We start from the raw sequence: 20,255 nt of genomic DNA on the forward strand, positions 1-20,255 counted from the left end.
TCTCCTCCTCTCCCTGTTGGCTAAGGCTCTTAATATTTGCATCTCCTCTTCCTATAGGCTAAGGCTCTTTACACCTGCATTGTTAGGTCATAGAGCTTTGTGAGTATAGAAACATGATGGCAAATAAAGGCCAAATGGCCCACCCAGTCTGCCCATCCACAGTAGCTGTTATCTCTTCCTCTCTCTGAGAGATCCCATGTGCCTATCCCATGCCATCTTGAATTCAGACACAGTCTCTACCACCTCTTCTGGAAGACTGTACCACACATCTACCACCCTTTCTGTAAAAAAAGTATTTCCTTAGATTACTCCTGAGCCTATCATTAAAGGATGTGTGTGTGTGTGTGTGTGTTGGAGGGGAGGGGGTTTGAAGAAGGATGGGACAGATGACTTGTTAACCATAGAATAGTCAATATGTCTGGCTAGGGAAAATATGAAAGTGCACTACATCTGGATGAAGTCTATCCTTTTCTATTTCATTGCAGTAAATAAAGCAATAAGTTTGGATGAATGGACTGATCATTTGTGAAGCTGTTAAAACAAAGTGGTGCCAAAAAAACAGTTCTTTGCCGTACGCGAGTCTCATACAGGTAGCTGCATTTTCCTCCGAGTTTGACCTTGAAGTAGCAGCCTTCGATAATTATTTAAGCCATACAGACTATTAGGTAGTCCTTCATTATGTCATGATCTTCCAAAGCTGCAATTGATAGCCGACTGTGTCATTGCTCACTGAGAGCTTGGTGAAAGTAATGGAAGTGATTTGGCATTTCTCAAAGCCACCTTTGATTTATTAGGTGAGATTCAGCACTTGGCCCGCACAAGACTGACTGAATGCTGGCTCGTTTGGGGATAAATTGTTGTTGTTGGCTTTTTTTTTTTTTCTTTTTCTAAAATATGTGATATATGATTCAAGGTGAGGAGCTAGTCCATTCTGTAGAACCTGCAAAGCAAATTTCAAAGACCCTTCCTCGGTTTCAGAATCCCAACATACCTTGGATAGAAGATTCATCTTCACTAACCAGCTAAATAGTTCCAAAAACAACAACCACAACACCGTGTTGTTTTGCTGTTCCAAATGTTTTAATCCTGTGGTTTTCAAACTTGTTCTGGATGACCCCCCTAGTCAGTCGGGTTTTTAAGATATCCCTAATGAATATGCATGAGCAAAATTTGCATGCCTACTACCCACTTTTCTCATGCATATTCATTAGGGAAACCTTGAAAACCCAACTGACTGGGAGGTCCCCCAGGATAGGTTTATGAACCACTGTCTGTTCAGCACAGATGTCATCAGTGACTCCAGCCTTCCTATTCTTCTTGAGAGGTTTGGTTTAGGGACATTTATCTAATAGCATGCATTTGGTTTGTTAATGCACCTTAAAAGTGCGAAAGGCAGTTCTATAAGCTAGCAGTTAAATTTAGGCATCAATAGTGCATCTAAATTACAGAATAGTGGTGTTTAAAAGGTCATAAAATTGGTCTCCTGTCTTTCTGTGGCACAACCAAAGTCCTTTGCATTAGAGAATGATACGGGGACTGTTTACCGCAGTAAACCGTGGTCTCAGGAGTAAATCCGCAGTAACGGGGACATTTGCAACTGGTTTACCGCAGGAATGGGGACAAGACTTTCACCACCCTGCGGGAATGGGGACAAGACCTTTCACCACCCCGTGGAAGCGATGAAAAGTCATGCTCCTGTGGTAAAAAAATTGCACCCGTGTCACAATCAGCATCTCCTCCCCAGCTCCTCTTGGGCCTATTTTACCTTCAGAAGGAACCCAAAACCAAAGCCTGAGACCAATGTGATTTGAAGAATAAAATTACCAGACAACAAAAGGTAGAAAAAAAAATATATTTTATATTTTGTGATTAGAATATTTCAAATTTGAAATATGTATCCTGCTAGAGCTGGTATTAGACATAACTGGGGACCGCAAAGTCCAGGTTGTGCTTCTTTAGCTTCCAGCTGGCTTAGGGCTCTCTCTCTCTGACCAGGGGGCAGTTGCCCTATTTGCTCTCCCCTAACACTATTCCTGCCATGTGTGACTAAAGAATTCTGTTAGCTTGATTTTTCTATGTAGCAGTCTGTAGTAATTTGGTTTGTTCAGTTTTCACAATAGTGGAGGGGATATTTGTGAAAGGGAGGGGAGACAGGGGTTTTGTTCATCCTTGCTCTGTATTATTTGTCTTTATGAAATGATAATTATGTCTCTTTTTATACTTTAATAAAATAAGTTCAGTATAAAATCATAACTATCCGAGGCTTGTACGGGTAGAATCTGACAGTTTGCAGGGCAGGGACGGGGACTGAGCTCGTGGGGGATGGGGCAGGGACGGGGCCTGAGCTCATGGGGACGGGGCAAAGACGGGGATGAGCTCATGGAGACGGGGCGGGAACAGTGATAAATTTTTCCCCGTGTCATTCTCTAGTTTGCGTATTCTATGCAGTTACTTCCTCTGTCCCTCACTGGGCTCACAATCTGTTTCTGTAGCTGGGGCAACGGAGGGTCAAGTGACTCGCTCAAGGTCACAAGAAGTTGCGGTGGGAATTGAATCTGGCTGCTCATGTTCTCAGCTCACTACGATAACAATTAGACTACCCTCCACCCCGGTGACCGGTGCCAATTGACAGTTAAGAACATAAGAATTGCCATATTGGGTCAGACGGACGGAAGGTCCATCAAGCCTAGTATCCTGTTTCCAACAGTAGCCAACCCAGGAACTACCGTGTTTCCCCGATGGTAAGACACTGTCTTATTTTTTTTGGAAGGCCAAAATATGCTCTAGGGCTTATTTTCGGGGGGATGCCTTATTTACCCTTTCAATGTCTTTCCACCCTCCCTCCACTCCGGCCCAGCCCAGTATGAAATATTTCCTTTTGTTTCCCTCCCCTCTCTCTTCTCCTCCCTCACCCACGAGTCCTGCATCTGGCCCTCTCCCTTCTACCTGCACCTGGCAACATCCCCCTGCTCCGCGGCTCTCTTCAGCAACTCGTCAGCAGCGGTGATCAAGACAAGCTGCCGACATCGAGGCCTTCCCTCTACGAGTCCCGCCTTTGTGGAAAAAGGAAGTTGAAACAAGCGGGACTCGCAGAGGGTAGGCCCCGACGTCAGAAGCTTGTGTCGATCGCTGCTGCTGAGTTGCCGAAGAGAGCTGCGGAGCAGGGGATGTGGCCGGAAGCAGGTAGAAGGGAGAGGGAGATAGGAAGGCTGTAGATCTCCGGAGCATGACACCGACCCCGGCCAGGATGATTTCTTTTTCAGGCATGCAACTTACAAGTCCGGCGTCGCGGCGGGAAATAGCCATGCTGAGCAGTGAGCTCAGCACTACACAGATGAAAGCCTTGCTTGCTGATTGGTCCGGCGGCACGGCCGCCGGACCAATCAGCAAGCAAGGCTTTCATCTGTGTACGTGCTGAGCTCACTGCTCAGCATGGCTATTTCCCGCCGTGACGCTGGACTTGTAAGTTGCATTCCTGCGTGACACACTACCGGAGCCACGGCAAAGGTGGAAAAGAGCCACATGCGGCTCTGGAGCCGCGGGTTGCCGACCCCCGCGGTAGACGGAGGGACCACACGGAGTCACCCACCGTACCACCCGATTCGGGTAAGCACAGGTATCGGTGGGTGGCTTATTTGCGGGGGGGTGCCTTATTTTACAATTTTTTCTAAAAAGGGGGGGCTGTCTTATTTGATGGCCCTGCCTTATCATCGGGGAAACACGGTAAGTACTTAGCTAGATCCCGAGTAGCAAAACAGATGCTGCTTATCCTAGGAATAAGCAGTGGATTTTCTTAATCCCATCTCAATAATGGCTTATGGACTTCTTTTTTTAAACCTTTTTTTAAACCCTGCTAAGCTAACTGATTTCACTACATTCTCCAGCAACGAATTCCAGAGTTTAATTACACCTTGGATAAAGAAATATTTTCTCCGCTTTGTTTTAAAATCTACTACTTAGTAGCTTCAGCGCATGCCCCCTAGTCCTAGTATTTTTGGAAAGAGTGAACAAGCGATGCCCGTCTACCCTTTCCACTCCACTCAGTATTTTATAGACCTCTATCATATCCCAATTGAGTGGGCTCTTCTCCAAGCTGTAGAGCCCTAGACGCTTTAGCCTTTCCTCAAAGGGAAGTCTTCCCATCCCTTTTATCATTTTTATCGCCCTTCTCTGTACCTTTAAGGGGGGGGGGGGATTTTATAAGAGGCGCCTAAAGTTAATTAGGCATCTAACCCAATTAGTAAATTGGCTTCAATGATAAGCTTTAACAAGCTCATAATTTGAAATAAAAATGAATTGGTTCATAGGCGCCTATCTTCTTAGGCTTGATGCTGCAAAAAATAGATGCTTATGGCATGGTGTCTAGTGGTGGATAACATCAAAGTAGACATGTTTAGGGGTGGAGAAAAACTTAGGCCTCACTAGGCACATACTCTAAAGCAGTCTTCTTCAACCGTTTTACACCTATGTGCCGGCGGAAATAAAATAATTATTTTGTGGACTGGCACCAGTCCGCGGACCGGCGGTTGAAGAACATGGGGTTAAGGCCTGGGCCAGACCCCGCCCATCTCTACCCAATCTCCACCCAAGACCCCGCCTCCATAATAGTACTAATTGTAATACCATTTTTTCCACTCATTTTTCATATATAGACACAATATAAGCTAATTAAGAACACATAATGGTTAACCACAAAATTAAACTACACAAAGCACATTGTATGCTTCTCAAAATTCATTCCTACCAGAACTCAGATAACCCCTATGCAAATAGGAGACCAAAAACTAAAAGTACTAATATATACAAATGAAACCCTAAGATTCAAGACTCTGCATGCAGTACGACCCCAGAGATATAGAAACAAATGCATTTCTTCCTGAATAGTGCAAAATACAGACAGCAGATGTAAATTCTCAAAATTGAAACAATTCAATCACTAAAATTCAAAAATAAAATCATTCCCCCTACCTTTGTTGTCTCCCTCCTTCCATGCTGTGCCTTACCTTCTGGCCTGCTCCCGCCTGGCCGTTTTATGCTGCCCCCGGTGTTATCTTTAGGCTGGCACCCTCTTCCTCACTGACGCAGTGCACAAAGCCGTGGACAGCGGCTCCTCACGTATGCTGTGCCTCAGCTGGAAGCCTTCCCTCTGACGTCGCGACGCCGTAGAGAAGGCTTCCGGTTCAGGTGCAGGACATGAGTAGGAGCCGCTGGCCATGGCTTTGTGCACGGCGGCAGTGAGGACGAGGGAATTGGCCCAAAGATAACGCCGCGTTGATCGCACTGCAGACCGGCGGTTCAAGCACACTGTCTTGGGCCCGATGCACATGCCGGCCCTGTGGACCGCCAGGAAATTTCTGTGGACCGTCACCGGTCTGCGGACCGGCAGTTGAAGAACACTGATCTAAAGGACTTTGGTGCCTGTAATGTAGGCCTTTAAAATCCTGACTTAAGTTTTAAGTTAGGCTTCGCTAAGCACGGTTCTGTAATGGGTGCCTAAGTGCGCTTGACATGCAATAGGTGGCTAACTTTGTATGCCTGTCTTTGTTAGGTGCCAATTACAGAATCTGGCCCTATGTGCATAAGTGTTAGGCACTATTCTATAAGCAGTGGGTGCTATATTTGGCTGTGGCTGTACACAGCTTCCGAGCCACTCACAGTCACAGACTAAACTGACTCTGAATATTCAATCCCTCATTGCTGTGCAGTCATATAAAAAAAATATCGGCCCTTTTTTTCACAAAGCTGCAGTAGAAAAGGGTGGGAAGGGAGGGCAAATTAAAACAGAAAACACACACTCCCTCAGGTACCCTGTAAACCAACTTTCCCTTCAGCTCCTACCCTCCCAATATCCCACCAAAAACAAGCTCTCTTCTGCAATGCAAAATCCCACCCCATATCAGCCAATCAGACTACCTCCAATAAGCCCCAATCCCTAACCAGCTTCTAGCTCCCCATCAGCAGCCTTCCAATCAAAATCTTCTACCACTCTCACACACTTCCTGAACCGAACCCTCCCACACATACACCCTTGACCTCACCCCTTGAACAATTCCACGCGCACAGTGGCTCGGTTAAAGTTATCAACTCACTGTTTAACTCAGTGGACTTCCTTAATGTAGTGGTGCCTAAGTGAAATCCCTCAGCGCTTTCCTCCATCTCTGAAGGAGGCCAAGGAAAAAAAAACCTACCAGGCACAATTTGTAGTTTAAATATTCAAGGCCTTGGGAGTTCTTGATGTCCTACTAACTGATAGGATACCAATCAAGAATCCATACTGAAAATCCATTACATTACATTACATTAGGGACTTCTATTCCGCCTATACCTTGCAGTTCAAGGCAGATTACAAAAGAGCTAACTGGACATTTCCAGTGAAGTTACAACAGTTTGGGTTTTTTTTGTTTTTTTTTTGGTTACAAGGGTGGAGAGGTACCTGGATTAATTCCGGAAGAACTTGCAAATTGGATATTAAATTGACCTCTAATCTACCCAGATTCTGCCCCTAACTATGCCTACTTGCTGGTAGGCACCTTGGTGTAAACACCTACTTAGGCTTCTACTGCATTAGGCACCTCACAGTGAATTAATTTTTAATGTTTTTGAAAAAATTGGTTTTAATTACACTTTTGATTATCAGCGCTGATTAAGCCAATTAAAGAAAAAAATAGAATCAGAGGTTCAGTGCATCCATATTTGCGTACGCTAACTAGTTAGCACAGGATTACCACCTTATCTCCTACGAAACAGTTAGTGGTAAGTGTTCTTGTAGTAACTTTTTTTAATGGCTGCACACTAATGGCATTATTAAGACAACAAATAGAAAAATCAGCCATTTTGTGGCCTTAGCGAACAAGAAAATCCCAGCACCGGGATGCGCTGAGACCCCCTTTTTACTACAGCTCAGTAAAAGGAACCCTTAGGCCCTTAGGTGGATACGGTTCAATCAGTGACCTGAAACAATGTCAAAACATAGAATTCCGTTTTTGCAAATTGGCACTTAATCTAAATGAAACCTTAAGTTTGTATACCGCATCATCTCCATAAAGATAGAGCTCGGCACGGTTTACAGGTAAATTCAATAAATGAGGGAAGGACATAATAAGAAATTAGAGGTTATGAAGAGGATAGCCATCTTGCAGATAATGTACAAGATTGTTAATTAATAAATGCAGTAACATATACAACCTTATAGCCAACCAAGGGACCCGACACGGTCCGTGTTTTGGATAACACGCCTTCCTCAGGGGTCCATGGTGGTTAAGGTATAAAGCAAACTGCACAAAAGATAACAAACACACGCCAATCACGATCAAATGGGGTCAAGCAAGTCTTGCACAATGGCAAAAAAACCACCATGGAAACAGTTTGCTTTATATCTTAACCACCATGGGTTGAGATCTTTTCGACACCCCCTCGTAGATAAACAGTTTGAAAGTAGCACTATCACCTGACATACTTCTAAGACAGACACAATCTAATTAGATACAGCGTTAGTAACTTCATACTGAAACTGGTCTTTATAAGTAACACAGAGCAACCATTGTTTTAGCTCTAATGTACACAAGAGGTTCTTAACCCAGTCTTCAAGACATACCTAGCCAGACAGGTTTTCAACATGGAGAAGGCTTCATCTAAGGCAGGGGTGTCCAATGTCGGTCCTCGAGGGCCGCAGTCCAGTCGGGTTTTCAGGATTTCCCCAATGAATATGCATGAGATCTATGTGCATGCACTGCTTTCAATGCATATTCATTAGGGAAATCCTGAAAACCCGACTGGACTGCGGCCCTCGAGGACCGACATTGGACACCCCTGATCTAAGGCAAGGCAGATATTGGGTTGTATCAATAGAAGTTTCATCAGCCGAAAGCCTGAAGTCATAATGCCGTTGTACAGGGCCATGGTGAGACCTCATCTGGAGTACTGTGTGCAATTCTGGAGGCCACATTACAGTAAAGATGTGCGCAGAATTGAATTGGTTCAGCGGACGGCCACCAGGATGATCTCGGGGCTCAAGGGTCTCTCGTACGAAGAGAGACTGAACAAATTGCAGCTCTACACTCTCGAGGAACGTAGGGAGAAGGGAGACATGATCGAAACATTTAAGTACCTCATGGGACGTGTCGAAGTGGAAGATGATATTTTCTTTCTCAAGGGACCCTCGGCCACAAGAGGGCACCCGCTCAAACTCAGGGGCGGAAAATTTCATGGCGACACCAGAAAGTATTTCTTCACAGAGAGAATGGTTGATCATTGGAACAAGCTTCCAGTGCAGGTGATCGAGGCAGACAGCGTGCCAGACTTTAAGAATAAATGGGATACCCATGTGGGATCCCTACGAGGGTCAAGATAAGGAAATTGGGTCATTAGGGCATAGACAGGGGGTGGGTAAGCAGAGTGGGCAGACTTGATGGGCTGTAGCCCTTTTCTGCCGTCATCTTCTATGTTTCTATGTTTCTATGATGGGTCATTTGGCCTTTATCTGCCATCATGTTTCTATGTTTCTATAATCAGAAAGTTCTATGACATCACAATGCAGGTGTAAAGAGCCTTAGCCTATAGGAAGAGGAGATGCAAATGTTAAGAGCCTTAGCCAATAGGGAGAGGAGGAGAGAGTGGCTGCTGCAGACACCAGAAAGTATTTCTTCACAGAGAGAGTGGTTGATCATTGGAACAAGCTTCCAGTGCAGGTGATCGAGGCAGACAGCGTGCCAGACTTTAAGAATAAATGGGATACCCATGTGGGATCCCTACGAGGGTCAAGATAAGGAGATTGGGTCATTAGGACATAGACAGGGGGTGGGTAAGCAGAGTGGGCAGACTTGATGGGCTGTAGCCCTTTTCTGCCGTCATCTTCTATGTTTCTATGTTTCTATGATGGGTCATTTGGCCTTTATCTGCCATCATGTTTCTATGTTTCTATAATCAGAAAGTTCTATGACATCACAATGCAGGTGTAAAGAGCCTTAGCCTATAGGAAGAGGAGATGCAAATGTTAAGAGCCTTAGCCAATAGGGAGAGGAGGAGAGAGTGGCTGCTGCAGACACCAGAAAGTATTTCTTCACAGAGAGAGTGGTTGATCATTGGAACAAGCTTCCAGTGCAGGTGATCGAGGCAGACAGCGTGCCAGACTTTAAGAATAAATGGGATACCCATGTGGGATCCCTACGAGGGTCAAGATAAGGAGATTGGGTCATTAGGGCATAGACAGGGGGTGGGTAAGCAGAGTGGGCAGACTTGATGGGCTGTAGCCCTTTTCTGCCGTCATCTTCTATGTTTCTATGTTTCTATGATGGGTCATTTGGCCTTTATCTGCCATCATGTTTCTATGTTTCTATAATCAGAAAGTTCTATGACATCACAATGCAGGTGTAAAGAGCCTTAGCCTATAGGAAGAGGAGATGCAAATGTTAAGAGCCTTAGCCAATAGGGAGAGGAGGAGAGAGTGGCTGCTGCAGACCCAGAAAGTATTTCTTCACAGAGAGAGTGGTTGATCATTGGAACAAGCTTCCAGTGCAGGTGATCGAGGCAGACAGCGTGCCAGACTTTAAGAATAAATGGGATACCCATGTGGGATCCCTACGAGGGTCAAGATAAGGAGATTGGGTCATTAGGGCATAGACAGGGGGTGGGTAAGCAGAGTGGGCAGACTTGATGGGCTGTAGCCCTTTTCTGCCGTCATCTTCTATGTTTCTATGTTTCTATGATGGGTCATTTGGCCTTTATCTGCCATCATGTTTCTATGTTTCTATAATCAGAAAGTTCTATGACATCACAATGCAGGTGTAAAGAGCCTTAGCCTATAGGAAGAGGAGATGCAAATGTTAAGAGCCTTAGCCAATAGGGAGAGGAGGAGAGAGTGGCTGCTGCAGACACCAGAAAGTATTTCTTCACAGAGAGAGTGGTTGATCATTGGAACAAGCTTCCAGTGCAGGTGATCGAGGCAGACAGCGTGCCAGACTTTAAGAATAAATGGGATACCCATGTGGGATCCCTACGAGGGTCAAGATAAGGAGATTGGGTCATTAGGGCATAGACAGGGGGTGGGTAAGCAGAGTGGGCAGACTTGATGGGCTGTAGCCCTTTTCTGCCGTCATCTTCTATGTTTCTATGTTTCTATGATGGGTCATTTGGCCTTTATCTGCCATCATGTTTCTATGTTTCTATAATCAGAAAGTTCTATGACATCACAATGCAGGTGTAAAGAGCCTTAGCCTATAGGAAGAGGAGATGCAAATGTTAAGAGCCTTAGCCAATAGGGAGAGGAGGAGAGAGTGGCTGCTGCAGACCCAGAAAGTATTTCTTCACAGAGAGAGTGGTTGATCATTGGAACAAGCTTCCAGTGCAGGTGATCGAGGCAGACAGCGTGCCAGACTTTAAGAATAAATGGGATACCCATGTGGGATCAAGATAAGGAAATTGGGTCATTAGGGCATAGACAGGGGGTGGGTAAGCAGAGTGGGCAGACTTGATGGGCTGTAGCCCTTTTCTGCCGTCATCTTCTATGTTTCTATGTTTACCCACAATACATATACAGGAGACAAATTAATATGCTATTTATTGTTCTATCCCGTTCTCCCAGGGGAGCTCAGAACGGTTTACATGAATTTATTCAGGTACTCAAGCATTTTTCCCTGTCTGTTCCAGCAGTCTTACAATCTATCTAATGTACCTGGGAAAATGGAGGGATTAAGTGACTTGCCCAGGATCACAAGGAGCAGCGTGGGTTTGAACCCAGGGTGCTGAGGCTGTAGCTTTAACCACACTTGTTCTCTTAGGCTTCTGCGGCTGGCATCATGCGTGGTGCAGTTTTCCGGCTCTCCCCTGACCCGACGCAGCGAGACCCGGAAAACTGCAACAAGCCATACCTTCACTGTATGCAAATTTATCTCATGCATATTCAGTGTGGGTATCCTGAAAACCTGACTGGGTAATGGTGTCCTGAGGACTGGGTTGAAACCCCCAGATCTGTATACACAATGATGCGGCATGTACGGTCTTTGATTTTCCATGGCGGAATGAAAAATATAATTTGGAATACGAATAACTTAGTTAAAGCAGCTGAATTATTCAAACATAATGACCTAGCTGTCTATTGGCTTTGCATTTCATATGCTTGAAGTAGCGTGGAGGCTTTCTGTTATCTGATTTCTCATGGTAGAATCTGAATATTTATTGTGCTGTCTCTTTGATGGTGTCTAATTAACAGTTGGCACTAATGACTGGTGACGGTAAGAGCTGCATTTTCTGAATAATAGGAAAAATGAGTCCTTATAAAAATGCACAGTGGAAATGCTAGCTACCATCTGCAGTCACTACAGTATAATTTGTTGTGGTTTACACAGACTTCATGGAAGATACTTTGGGATTATTTACATAGTCCTAAAGCATGCACTCAGTGTTAGGAAGAAAAGACAGTTTGTATGACTAAGGGGGAGGCATAGTGGAACATAAGAATAGCCTTACTGGGACAGACCAATGGAACATCCAGCTCGGTATTCCGTCTTCACGGAGGCCAATCCAAGTCACGAGTATCTGGCAAAAAAACCAAATAGTAGCAGCATTGCGGAACCCCAAAGGGTATCAAGATTCCATGCAGAATCTCAAAGAGCGGCAAGATTCCGGAACCCCAGATAGTAGCAGCATGCCAGAATCCCAAAGAGTATCAAGATTCCGGAACCCCAGATCCAGGGCAAGCAGTGGCTTCTCCCGTGTCTGTCTCAACAGCAGACTTTTCCTCTAGGAACTTGCCCAAACCTTTTTTTAAAAAAAATAGCTACACTTCTCCCTCCGAATCTGCGGTTTCAGTATCCATGGATTTGATTATTCGCAATTTTTTTTTTAATTGTTTTTAATTTTGGGGGCTATTTTTTAAGCTTTCTGAGACTCTCGAGACTACGATGGGAGCTCACGGCAGCTATTTCCTTTGAGTGATCTGCATGGGGCAGGAGCGTAGGAAGATCGCTCCTGCCCCGAAAGCCCGCTAGATCACCAGGTACGGTTCTGGGGAGTCTCAGAGGGCTTAAGGTTCGGGATTCCGGGGGAAGGCGGGGGTGGGTCAGAACCGGCCCGAATATTATTTGCGGTTTTTACATATTCGCGGTTCAGTCCAGCCCCAATCTCCGCGAATACGGAGGGAGAAGTGTACTGCTAACCACTCTTACCACTTCCTCTGGCAACGCGGTTCCAGAGCTTAACTTTTCTCTCAGTGAAAAAAAAATATTTTCTCCTATTCGTTTGAAAAGTATAACTTCATCGAGGGTCCCCAAGCCTTTGTAAAACTTGATGCAGTAAAAAAATGGTTCATAGACAGTAACGCGGAAGACAAAGGCGCGCGCCGACAACTGAGCGCAAGACGGAGGCACGCGCCGAAGAAAAAGACTGTTTTTAGGGGCTGCGACGGGAGGTTGTGTTGGGGAGCCCCCCTCACTTTACTTAATACATATCGCGGCGGCGTTGTGGGGGGTTTGGGGGGTTGTAACCCCCCACATTTTAGTGAAAACGTAACTTTTTCCCTAAAAACAGGGAAAAAGTTAAGTTTTCAGTAAAATGTGGGGGGTTACAACCCCCAAGACCCTCCACAACGCTCCCACAACGCGGCGCGATCTGTGTTAAGTAAAGTGAGGTGTTCCCCCCCACACCCCCTGTTGTAGCCCCTAAAAACAGTCTTTTTCTTCGGCGCGCGCCTCCGCACTGCACTCAGTTGTCTGCTCGCGCCTTTGTCCCGGCGCGCTTTTGACCTGACACCAAAAAAATGGATCCACTTGTTCTACACCACTAACCCTTTTTTGAATCTTTCCTCATATGAGAGGCGTTCCATCCCCTTGATCACCGTGGCCACTCTTCTTTGAAGGGAGCAGAGAAGGGAGGCCTCACTGATATCTTACATAGATACCTACGCTGTTAACAGCACACCTCCCCTGCCCATCAAGAATATCTTCATGTCCTGTCAGTGGGAAAGGAGGAAGTAACGTTATGAAACATCATACCTCATACCCTTGTTCCAATCATTAATTCTTGTGCAAGGGAATATTTCTCTGCCGTTAGGTGTTCATTACATATTTCAAAAAGATGAACAGATAGTAGGAAAGGTCAGAAAAAAAAAATTCACAGTAAGCTGGAGGCAAAACCCGTCTGTGCTTGCCATTTTCAGGCACTGCTCTGTTTCTGGCCCCGACAACAGCTAGGAATTGACCCTCTCCCCCTCCCCCCATTCTCCCCACACTAAACATGGATTAATTTTATTTAATTTCTCTATAAAATTTTGATCATCTCTCAAGCAAAGAAACACATCAAGGCAGTTTAGAAAACACATAAATACAGTGAGCAATGTGACTGGCAAAACTTAGGCCCCCTTTTACAAAGGAGGCGGTAGCGGCTAGCGTGTGCGGCATTTTAGCGTTTGCGAAAACCGCTAGCGTACCTTTGTAAAAGGAGCCCTTAGGCCCGCTTTTACAAAGGTGCGCTAGCGTTTTTAGCGCACGCACAAGATTAGCGCGCGCTAGCCAAAAAACTACCGCCTGCTTAAAAGGAGGCGGTAGCGGCTAGCGCGCGTGACATTTTAGCGTGCGCTAAGCGTGCACTAAAACCACTAGCACACCTTTGTAAAAGGAGCCCTTAGGCCCTCTTTTACAAAGGTGCGCTAAGCGTTTTAGCGCATGATTAGCGCGTGCTAAATCAACACATGCACTAAACGCTAATGCGTCCATAGGATACCATGCACGTGTTAGCGTTTAGCGTGCAAATAATATTTAGTGCGCGCTAGAAAGCATAGCGCACCTTTGTAAAAGAGGGGGTTACTTTAAATTGCAGATGTTGAGTAAACTTTGGATGTACTTATTGGACAATAATTTCTAAACAGTTCTTCATCATTTCTTCCATCTCTTTCTGCTTCCTCTCGCATCTCTGTGCACCATCTCTTACCTCTCTCTCCCCTTCCCCTCCATCCTTCCATTCCATCTTCTGAAAGGTCTGAGATGGTGGGCTGCAGTAGAAACAAGACACTGGTGCCGGTGGTAGGGCAATTTATTTATTTATTTCAATTTCTATCTCATAAGCACATAAGCAGTGCCTCTGCTGGGTCAGACTAGAGGTCCATTGTGCGCATCAGTCCGCTCACGAGGTGGCCCATCAGGTCCAGGACCTGTATAGTAATCCTTTATCTATACCCTTCTATCCCCTTTTCCTTCAGGAAATTATCTAATCCTGTCTTGAACCTTCTGGAAGCGCAATCCAGATGTCCACCACCTTTTAGGTGAAGAAGAACTTCCTAGCATTGGTTCTGAATCTGTCCCCTCTTAACTTTTGCGAATGCCCTCTAAATTCTTGTAGTTTTCGAAAGTTTGAAGAATCTGTCCCTCTCCACTTTCTCTATGCCCTTCATGATCTTGTAAGTCTCTATCATGTCCCCTCTAAGTCTCCGCTTCTCCAGGGAAAAGAGCCTCAGAAGCTCAGAACGGGTTACAAGTAGACATTCACAACCATTTGAAAACAGACTAGTCATGACAACAAATAGGTTACAGTTAGAGAATGACATGGGGAAAAAATCTGTCCCCGTCACTGCCCCGTCCCTGGACCACCGTCCCCTTCACCGCCCCATCACCGCCATCCCCTTCACTGCCCCATCTCTGCCCCGCCGTCCCCTTCACCGCCCCGTCCCTGTCCCCGCAGCATCCATACAAGCCTCAGTAATGCAAAATTTAGCTTATTCCTTCCTTATAAATCAAAGTTCTGGCTGCTGAACTAGAGAAAGAGAAGTTCAGCTGGCAGGGCTTTGTTTATAAATTTTTATCAACACAACTAATATACTACTTTATCCTAAAGGAAAAAAAAAAATAAATAGAATTTTTTTTTTCTATCTTTGTTGTCTGGTTTCTGCTTTCCTCATCTTCTCATTCAATTCCTTCCATCCATTGTCTCTCTTCTCTCTGTGTCTTCCATTTGCTCTGTTACTGTGCCTCTCCCTTTCCACCCCTTCCCCCCAAATTGGTCTGGCACCCATCTTCTTCCCTCCGCTCCCCCCAAAGTCTGGCATCTCTGTCTTCTTCCCTGCCAGCATCTTCTCCCCATTCTCTCTTTCCCATTTCCCTTTAGCGTCTTCTCCCAATCTCTCTTCCCCATTTCCCTTCAGCGTCTTCTCCCCACTCTCTCTTCCCCATGTCCTTTCAGCGTCTTCTCCCCACTCTGTCTTCCCCATTTCCCTTCAGCGTCTTCTCTCCACTCTCTCTTCCCCATTTCCCTTCAGCGTCTTCTCCCCACTGTCTTCCCTATGTCCTTTCAGCTTCTTCTCCCAATCTCTTTTCCCCATTTCCCTTCAGCATCTTCTCCCCACTGTCTTCCACACATCCTTTCAGTGTCTTCTCCCCATTGTGTCTTCCCCATTTCCCTTCAGCGTCTTCTCCCCACTGTCTTCCCCACGTCCTTTTAGCATCTTCTCCCCAATCTCTCTTCCCCATTTCCCTTCAGCGTCTGTTCATCTCCACCCCACCTATCCTCCCTTTCTCCCTCCCTGCCCCTTACCTTTGTGGTGCTTTCACCCTCCCCCCCACTGCAGTGAGAACACCTCTTAGCCGCTTGTCATAGTGAAGAGTACTAGAAGAAGTATATTGAGGAGGCAATTTTTAATGGGGACTTGATTGAAATGTTCAAAATACTGAAGGGAATAGACTTAGTAGATAAAGACAGATTGTTCACCCTCTCCGAGGTAGGGAGAACGAGAGGGCACTCTCTAAAGTTAAAAGGGGATAGATTCTGTACAAACTTAAGGAAGTTCTTCTTCACCCAGAGAGTGGTGGAAAACTGGAACGCTCTTCTGGAGTCTGTTATTGGGGAAAACACCCTCTAGGGATTCAAGACAAAGTTGGACAAGTTCCTGCTAAACTGGAATGTACACAGGTGAGGCTGAACTCATTTAGAGCATTGGTCTTTGACCTGAGGGCCGCCTTGTGAGCGGACTTCTGGGCATGATGGACCACTGGTCTGACCCAGCAGCAGCAATTCTTATGTTCTTATGATTTGCGGAAGAGGAAGGTCTTTACTGCTCTGCGGAAGGTCATTAGTGAGTCTAGCGACCTGATCATATGTGACTTAAATTTAATTTTAATTGTGTGCTTCTGGTTCCATGCTGAAGCTCATCTTGTCCTGCCTGTAACTTAAATATATGATTGAATGAAAGATGCTAATTAAATGTGTCTGAAAATAGAAAAAAGATTTTAAAAGAGATTTGAAATATTCTAGATTTTTTTTTCAGAGGGAGGAGTCTAAGGCCCCGATTGGCTCAGATGTACCGGGAATGGGAAGGGAGAAGTCTAAGGCCCCGATTGGCTCAGATGTACCGGGAATGAGAAGGGAGGAGTCTAAGGCCCTGATTGGCTCAGATGTACCGGGAATGGGAAGGGAGGAGTCTAAGGCCCCGATTGGCTCAGATGTACCAGGAATGGGAAGGCCTGCCATTTTAGACTGGCAGGCCTTGGAGCAGGTGGGACCACATTCCTTCTGCTCCCAACTTGTGAAAAAGGTACCGAGTGGGTTCGGAGTGGGGGGGTTGGGGTTAGGGGGAGCATCCAGTGGCAGGAAAGAGTGGGCATCCCTCCTGCCTTTTTTTGTGGAAGGGGGAAGAGGGGAGGGAATGGTTTGGGGTGGGCTGCCTGGTGCGGGGGGTGGAAAAAGGTCCTCTATTAGCAGGAGGGAGTGGGCAGGGGAGAAGGGGAGACATTTGGGAGAGTTTCGGGATGGGGCTTCCACAAAAGCGCGGACGCAACGCGGTGACATCATTGCGTCGGGTCCACGCATTTGCGGATGCCACCTGGGGACGGGGCTGGGGTGCCGAACAGGGCAGGAAAGAGGTGGAACTGGGTGTTTGGCTATGGGTCTGGATTTTCCCCAAAGGAAAATCCGATAGCCCTAGTGAAAATGAGGTTTCGTTCCTCTCAATCTGTATTGCGTTAAAAATTTCTCGAGCCACCTCTCCACTGAGCGTTTGAATGACGCAGATATCCTTACCAGCATGATTTTTTCTTAAGATATACCGGGGCTGGGACACGTCACTGCGAGAGATCAGTTTCATACACAGTGAAAAGTCACTGAGACGAGCGTACTGTTACATAAGAACATAAGAAATGCCTCCACCAAATCAGACCATTGGTCCATCCAGTTCGGTGACCGGCACACGTGGAGGCCAATCCAGGTTTTCCCTGTTTACGTCCTAGGTGTTCCCTGATGAAGACCCTGTTTTCCCGTATCCCTCAATGTGATTTGCAAGCAGGTGTGCGTCCAACTTGCACTTGAATCCCATAATGGAGATTCCCGTCACCACCTCCTCCGGGAGAGCATTCCAAGCGTCCACCACTCGCTGTGTAAAACAGAGCTTTCTGACATTAGACCTGGGCTTGTCGCCCCTCAATTTTAGTCTATGGCCTCTCGTCCGAGTCACATTTGACAACGTCAATAATGATGCTTCTTGTTCTATTATGTCAAAACCTTTTAGTATTTTGAAAGTCTCTATCAGATCCCCTCGCAGCCTTCTCTTCTCGATGGTGAACAATCCTAGTTTTCCTAGGCGTTCTTTGTAGCTCAATTTTTCAATACCTTTAACTAGCTTCGTGGCTCGCCTCTGCACCCTCTCCAGCAGAGTTATATCCTTCTTTAGGTAAGGAGACCAGTGTTGGACACAGTACTCCAGGTGTGGTCTGACCACTGCTCTGTAAAGAGGCATGATGACTTCCGCCGATCTACTTGTAATACCCTTCTTTATCATGCCCAACATCCTGTTCGCTTTCTTTGCCGCCGCTGCGCATTGTGCCGATGGCTTCAGGGTCCTGTCTATCAGCACCCCCAGGTCCCTTTTCTTGTTCGCTTTTGCCCAATGTCACACCTAACATTATATAATCATGTTCCTTGTTTTTCGTACCCAGATGCATCACTTTGCATTTGTCTACATTAAACTTCATCTGCCACTTTTTCCGCCCATTTTTCTAGCTGGTTCAGATCTCTCTGGAGTTCTTCAATGTCCTGATGTGATCCAACTGGTCGACATAGTTTCGTGTCATGAGACAAATATCAATTTGGTGATAACCACATTGAATAAGGCACTGAGTCCAGCCTGACTTATCATTTACAAAGGAAATACTGTGTACATTTTCTGTTTGAAAGCGGTTAATTATGCATCTAGCTGCAGTTCTGCTGCGCACAGCGTACAGAAATTTCAGGCGGGGGACTTATCAGTCAGTCATTCACTTTGATTGCCTGAATGCGCCCCCCCCCCCCTTAGTGCATTATAATCATTTAAAATCCCCCCCCCCTTGTGTTTTGGCTTTGTACAGGAAATGTATTCCTTGAGCACAGCAGCTCATTATATCTCTGCTCAGTTACTGTAGTTGCACCGGGAGGATTTGGTTTCTAGAGAAGTACAGAGAAATATCATTTCTATAACTGTTATTCCTTTGTGAATAGAAATGAAATGCAATGCAAATGCCTCTTCTTGTACACTGTGAGGCTAAATAATACCCCCCATAAAAAATTCATTTAAGTAACACCGGCATGCAGTTAAGCATAGAAACAGAGAAAATGAAGGCAGATTAAGAGAATTTGCCCTAAATAGTCTATCCATCTATACCAACTACTAATCTCTATTATCCTTTCCCATCTCTTAGAGGCCGTCTCTGCTTGTCACATGCTTTCCTGAATGGCTGTTTCATGCCTCCACCAGACTGCTGCACTGGTTGCCTTACATGAAGAAGGACCACGGTACTACTCGAAAGGGTCCAGAGAAGAGCGACTAAAATGGTTAAGGGGCTGGAGGAGTTGCCGTACAGCGAGAGATTGGAGAAACTGGGCCTCTTCCCCCTCGAAAAGAGGAGATTGAGAGGGGACATGATCAACACATTCAAGATTGAAGGGGATAGACTTAGTAGATAAAGACAGGTTGTTCACCCTCTCCAAGGTAGAGAGAACGAGAGGGCACTCTCTAAAGTTAAAAGGGGACAGATTCCGTACAAACATAAGGAAGTTCTTCTTCACCCAGAGAGTGGTAGAAAACTGGAACGCTCTTTCGGAGGCTGTTATAAGGGAAAACACCCTCCAGGGACTCAAGACAAAGTAGATAAAGACAGGTTGTTCACCCTCTCCAGGGTAGAGAGAACGAGAGGGCACTCTCTAAAGTTAAAAGGGGACAGATTCCGTACAAACATAAGGAAGTTCTTCTTCACCCAGAGAGTGGTAGAAAACTGAAACGCTCTTTCGGAGGCTGTTATAAGGGAAAACACCCTCCAGGGACTCAAGACAAAGTAGATAAAGACATGTTGTTCACCCTCTCCAAGGTAGAGAGAACGAGAGGGCACTCTCTAAAGTTGAAAGGGGATAGATTCCGTACAAATGTAAGGAAGTTCTTCTTCACCCAGAGAATGGTGAAAAACTGGAACGCTCTTCTGGAGTCTGTCATAGGGGAAAACACCCACCAGGCATTCAAGACAAAGTTGGACAAGTTTCTGCTCAACTGGAAAGTATGCAGGTGAGGCTGGGCTTATTTAGAGCACTGGTATTTGACCTGGGGGCCGCCATGGGAGCGGACTGCTGGGCAGGATGGACCACTGGTCTGACTCAGCAGCAGCATTTCTTATGTTCTGCTAAAGAAGCATTTTCTTCAGATTATACCTACTCCCTTCCACCCTCTTGTTTCAGTGTTTCCATTGAGTTGAAAGAGGCCCGTCACCCGTCTTCACAACTGAAATATTGAAGCTTTATTTTCTGCAACTGAGCTCCAAAATACTCCCTAATATTCTTTTAAAAAATAAAATAAAATAATATCTTTATTGAAAACAGGCAGAACAGCCAAAACACAAGTCATAAGGTATATTATATTTCTTGTAATGTGGAAGAAGGGAATTGGGGTCAGACCTCATGGCTATTCTTGAATCTTTTACACAGGAAACTGTTGTGAGGGCCACAGCTCTGGCTACTTTTCAAGCAGCTCTGAGGACTATGCCGTTAAGATTAATTTTATAGAAGGGGGACAATGCCATACATGTTTTTTGTTGTTGGTTTTTTTTGTGGGGTTTTTTCATGGATATTTCCCCAAGACTCCAAAGGGTTTGAAGAGAATGACATTTTTTCCCAAGATTCCCTAGGAAGTACCTGGTGACATTTCAGGGGAAAGAGTATATTTCCCTAGATCCTGTACAATAGGGGTGCCCAAAAGATAGATCACGATCGACCAGTAGATTGCAAAGGCAATGCGAGTCAAACACGGAGCCTATCCCAGG

Source organism: Geotrypetes seraphini, chromosome 1 (assembly GCF_902459505.1).
Source record: "Geotrypetes seraphini chromosome 1, aGeoSer1.1, whole genome shotgun sequence".
In the NCBI taxonomy this organism is placed as follows: Eukaryota; Metazoa; Chordata; class Amphibia; order Gymnophiona; family Dermophiidae; genus Geotrypetes; species Geotrypetes seraphini.